The 6117-nt window shown below is 39.9% G+C and overlaps 1 long non-coding RNA gene across 1 annotated transcript; it reads right to left on the bottom strand.

Moving 5' to 3' along the window:
* LOC136420752 (uncharacterized) lies at positions 1-6117 on the bottom strand. The gene is made up of 5 exons (XR_010753304.1): positions 5483-6117; positions 4974-5056; positions 4201-4243; positions 1806-1897; positions 1-793 (listed from the first exon to the last, which is right to left on the bottom strand). It is a non-coding gene; the product is annotated as an uncharacterized lncRNA (long non-coding RNA).

Genomic DNA, 6117 nt, shown 5'->3' with positions numbered 1-6117 from the left:
TACTTCTTTATCTGGAACGTCAACAATCTCGATCTAGACATACAGCATTTTGTACATTGCTAAGACAAAGGCTGGCCAATATATATATTCAAATTATCTATGGATGACAGTAAGTTAACATTTTATAGAAACATCAAAACAGAATACTCAATGGAAAAGGTATCTCTCCAACAAAGATTTTGACCAACGGGTCAGCTGTGTGCAACATACGAAAAAGCGCACACCCACTGGATACATGTGTGTATAAAAAGCTGCCTGCTCACGAGAAAATGTGTCTACTAAGTTTCGTACAAGGAACGCAGTGGAAAATGAAATACCTTTCTATTTGCCAATGTCCCCTATATGATACGAAAATAAACAAATTATATAAAACAGCTTCCATAAAATCTCCTACCTTTCACCATTTGAATGATTTACACAAATCCATCTTTCTACAAGAATCAACCTACCCACTTACGATAAAAAACGTGGGTCACTTCATTTTCCACTGCCTTCAAAGAAAGAAGTCAAACCCAACCATAGTCAATCATAGAACTTTCACAGTAGACTAGATAACTTTTTCGATTTCCATGTGCATTTGAGCATGAACTTGCAATAAAGATATTATCATGTGAATGATACAAAACACTCATGATGTAAATAAAGTCTTTGACTTGACTTGACATATCATGACTTGTATCTCCGGTCGCAGCAAAGTCTCGATCAGGCTGGAGGCAGGTCATCTCCAGAAGAAACTCTTCTCTGCATCCCCTCGGCTGGAGTCTGTTGCTGTCGCCCCTCTGGATACATTTGACTAAATGAAAAGAAGAAAAAAGTGTCATACCTCAACATATTTATAAATGCAAAAACGGTAACCGTTACAATTATAACGTGGGATCCCATAACTTCAACAGTACCATAACTTCAAATGGGTTTTGCTTTGTCTTATTATGCAGAAGAGAGACAGATTGTATGTTTCTATCCGCTAGTGTGCTGAATAAAAACGCCGACAACCCAACTTCATGGATATAGCAGACGTCTGAATGAAACACGAATTTCTGTACACAGACTTTTGCGCCACCAGGAAAATTTGGCTATAAACAATGGCTACATTCGATGCAAGGTCATTGCATAATGGCAAGTCTTACATAAAGAACAGTCAACAATCGTAAGGCAAACTTTCTTGTTTTACACGAGGCATAAAGCCATACAAAACACACAAGAAACGTAGAGGTGTTTGTTAGTTTATGTCGCGATTAAACTTGTCTTAAATAACGATATAACAGCGGCTTCGAACGCCCTCCCCCCTTTACGTTGACCAGATTTGAATGTGATGCAGCTACAGTGTTCACATTTCACGGTCCCCCTGTCTAAATCAAGTAATAGCTAGAGGCTCCAAAACGGCAATTAATCTTATCAATCGACGTCGGATAAACTTGCATTTCATAAGTTCCCGTTGGCAGGCTTGCACATGGTTCCACAAGCCACTTTGATTCATCATTCGTCAAAACGCAACACTTTTCAGACAACCGACACTGGTGCAACACGATGTCAAACTTATAAATATACGTTTAAAGTTATGGGATCCCCTGTTAAGTTAAGCAAATTCAAAATAATCTTAGTTTACAAAGGAACGATTCAATCTAAAATGAAAAGCAGTAGTGAGTAAAGTTGATTCCAGCTCTCTGATAAAAGAAATTCTGTACAGTCAACTTGGAAAAGCAAGTCCAATTACTTCAGTTGGCAAACAGTTCTATTTCTGCATACAGGGAACTTTAAAAGCATAAATTTCAAGAAGATATAGCCAGAACAATGAACAACTTAACTGTTAAACACGTGTCTTCCAGGAAGAGACTCTTTCTCGCACTGGTGTTAACTGCAGGCTGGAGTCGGCAGCAATGCTGTGTTGGACGACAATCTGCAATAAGACCAGAGAAGGTTTCAAGAAAAAGCAACACAGAGACAACATTAGATATTGTCACACCAGTCCTGTCAACCATGCTATCATCATTTGTTTGGGTCAACCGCTGGTAAGGGAAGTAAAATTTCGATCTGACATCTGTACAATAGCGACCCCTAGAGCACTGATGATGTAACAAGATGTTACCATTCAAAAACGCGCCCAAAATATCCTATTGACATCTAAAACTATGACCTCATGTACCCAGATGTACGACGTCGATGTGAAGTGGTTCCGCAACGCCAATTCTGCAAAACCGTTGTAGATTACCTCGCGAGGAGGTTCAGAATAAAACGGAACAAAACCGTTAGAGCGTTCATGTTCACAAGTAAATTGGTTGACTTTGCTGAAATTGCTGACCATTTTACTTTTTCAATCACGAACGGGGGCCTAAGTGATTCAACTTTGAAACATAATCTACTTTCGGCAAATAGTCATGCAAATTTTCTTACAGTTACAGACTTCCAATATTTAACACTCAGATTAAAGGAACATTCCACTCCAGCGGGTATCATAATTCATCAGAGACTAAAAATATAAACTGTGTTATAAATATCCTTCAATCCAGCTTGTTCTGTCAAATTTACAATACGTTGAATCCTGAACTCAGGGCAAACATGATCAAAATTTAACTTCTTGAATTCCCTAGAGGACCCTTCCAACATTGCCAAGAGTTTAATGCTTTTTTATTCAGTACCAAAATCTCTATATCAGGGGTGGCAAAGTATTCATACGAATTTTAAGATTTCATATGACTTTTACGTGACATGACCGCCAAATTCAAGATGGTGGACTCGGGATAACCAGTTCTTCGTACGATATCTTGGCTTTTAAGACCTTAATAATTACGTATGCCATCTGGCTAAACTCTAAAAATCTCAAGCTGCACGAAATTAAGACTGAATAAACCAACTAGGAGGACCAGACAAAGCTAGATTCGGTGCTAGCGTGATGGCCAACAAATGAGTAAGGATAGTATGTATTCCGCGTAATGGATCGTATGTATTTAGGTACACAGCACAATTTGCATGAAAACAAAATTCAGCTGCATTAGCAAGAAACCCTGCCAAAATCTGATAATGTCTTGGATAGGTAAAGACGGAATCACACAACGAAGTTCACATCTATCCATTCATAGCTTTTTGAGTTCTAAAGAACTTGCAAATACTGCATTTTGAACACGGAGGAAGACGTACGAAACACATTTTATTTCTCCTTCTACAATCAAGAAAGAAAGGCGCTGTTTAAAGAGCCCACCAAATTCCATCCAAACTTCTCCATGTTTACAGACCAAAAGAAAACTACGTCTCCTCTCAACATCAAGAAACCCGCACATTACAGAAAAAAATGGGATCTTTCGTCTTCCATTGTCTCGGAAAAAAAAGTCAAACCCAAATAAGATAGAGCTACTATTGAGACTAGAATAGTCACATGCTATATTGTCCGTCCTTTCATGTTACATGTACTTGCCATTAGCCTACGGGCAAGAACTTGCAATTAGCCTACGGGCAAGAACTTGCAATTAGCCTACGGGCAAGAACTTGCAATAAACTTGTTTCAATAATGATGTTCAAGGTAGCAGAGCACAGTTTCCTGCCTATGGGCTACAAAGTGACCAACATCGACTTGGATGAAACCATAGTAACGTTAGGGTGCTCAAGAGAAGCATATTTATACGCCGAATGGGCAAAATTCCAAATCTCGTAATTCGTACAATCTAAAAGCAGACTTATTCATCTCATAAAAACGTACTATCCTACAGTAAAGTTTGTGCCTCCCCTCACAAAACATCTTAACATGTGGTTCAAGATGTAGGCCGCACCATTTCTTTACTGCTTGATCACGGATTCCGGGAGTGGCATTTAAATACTGTGTGCTGCTACCTTGACTTAACACTACCAAACAGTTACTATTTAATTTTTGAAAAAAATTCCATTCAATCTTGATTGGAACAAACACGAAAGTCTGAATTGTGATGTTAACACAAAATATACACATATTATCAAATAAGTATAGAGGTCAAGTATACATTAAACCATATTCACATCATATAATCAATGTATACAAGGAGTAGTCTACGTAAATGTTGCTGTACAATATATACGGTACCCGATAAGTGAAACTGAATATACGGTACACAATAAGTGTCACCGATAACATCAACGTACTGATTAAGTAGTGTTTAACAGTTCAAAAAGGTAATTGGCAAAGGTATTGGTACCAAAAATATGATCAAGACAAAGAAATTGTGAAACACTCACCGGGACGTCTCTTCTAAGCGCAGGTTTCCCTCAATGTTCCTCCCTGTGGCAATAAAAGTCATAGTAAGTAACAAGTATCATCAGCTGTCAAGTCATTTCAAATGTTACCCTTTGTGATGTTATATATCGAAGCAGAATTTCAACAGCTATTTCTAGAATAGTAAACCAAATTATGGAACACATTACTTGTACCTCGGCAACCAAAGCTACTAGCCAATTTAGGGCCCCCGAAAATGGAAATAAAAAAATGCTGAAATCTTCATAGTACTGACATCTACTCACTGTTTAGCACATTTGCATAATAACTTCATAAAATGCATCAAAAACAAATTTGTTTTACTTCTCACTGCTAACAACTTCAAACTTAAATTTTAAGCGCCACAGCACTCAACTTCTTCACCTCAAAGCACAAACTTACAGCAACTTATAACACATCTCTCCAATACGCATGGAATGCCATAAGTTTTTTTCCTGTCCACCAGGTATTTTGGCGGAAAGAACTGACCGAGTTAAAGCCGCCCACGTGCGCGTTTATACTGGTGGCGGTACAGCCGGACACGGCACGTGGACATATTATAAAACAAAGTTAACACATATTGTCGCATTTTTTCTGCCACATATATTATATTAACTCATACCATTCCTACATGACTCGCTACATAAATATAAACGTTATTCACGCACGGAATAAAGTGCAAAATATCCTAACCAGACCGGGAAGAAATGGCACTAAATCATAAGGAATTCTACCGACGAAATAGACTTTGTTTTACCTCCAGTAAAGAACGAGTTTTCCAGCAATACGCCGCCCGACGTTCCCTCCAACATTTCCGCCAGTTCGTCAGCTTCCCCGAGGCTAGAATTACAGAATAAAGGCCAGTTATTTCGTCGAAAACTAAGAGAAACAGTCGTTAAATCCGCAAGACTAAAACACACGCCCCGCTCTCCCCTCCACGCCGCGTTTTGGCGGGAAAACTGAGGAGTGACGTCACGTACATTCCAACAGGTGTGACGGCCACGTGGAGGGAAACAAAGGACACTCTTCTTTCAGTTTTTCTGCTACTAATATCAACTCATACTTCCTACAATTTTCACACAACTCGCCAAAGATATGCAACGTTATTTACGCACAAAATAAAGAACAAAAAAATACGAAAGAAATAGACATTTGTAAAGGTTGTCGTAAACACGGCATTTTCCGCTCGGGATTCAAAGAAATACACCAAATGACACCAAATTTCACATTTCAACCATATGTGGAGGAAACAGTTTGTTGCTTTACCTTGTAAGAACGAGTGTCTTCACCACGCCGTCTGTTCAACACGCCAGCCTCGCCATTTTGTCGTCTCTCCTAAACGCAGCAAGTAAAGGAAGCCCCTTTCCTCTCGAAACTCCTCGAAACGCACCGAATACCGCCACGACAATATTCCAGCAGTTACTACACACATTAAAGGAACAAACTTGAGAAGAAAAGGATTGAAATTGTCCCGAAAACTTGCAAAAAAAATCCATCCGAAACATCTCCGCACATGCAGCATCCTTGCACACACGACTGAGCTGAACGAACTGAACCGGACTGTGCCAACTGTGATCTTCACACGGGGGTGTAAAACCGCCTATTTTGGTTGTTTTCTCCTCGACAAACCCGGACCGCCACCATCTAATCAGCAGGAAAAGGCCCCACCTCAAAAATGACGACGCTCGCCCCCACGAATACGGACTTGTTCTGCCATGGGAAACCCAGCGATTACATGCAATAGCGTCTCACACAGCCAAGTCTCAAGTGAGTCCAACCAGAATCAACGTTCGAATGCTGGCGGGCCGGAACTAGCCTCACCTAGTTTCCATCAGTTTCTGTGGGGACTGTGGCAACACAACCGTGAAGACACACGAGCACGTCGGTACAAAGGAGGAGCG

The sequence above is a fragment of the Branchiostoma lanceolatum genome, chromosome 15 (genome assembly GCF_035083965.1).
Source record: "Branchiostoma lanceolatum isolate klBraLanc5 chromosome 15, klBraLanc5.hap2, whole genome shotgun sequence".
NCBI classification, from domain to species: domain Eukaryota; kingdom Metazoa; phylum Chordata; class Leptocardii; order Amphioxiformes; family Branchiostomatidae; genus Branchiostoma; species Branchiostoma lanceolatum.
Note: the sequence above shows the minus strand (reverse complement) of the source record. Positions and strands in the feature narration are given on the sequence as shown.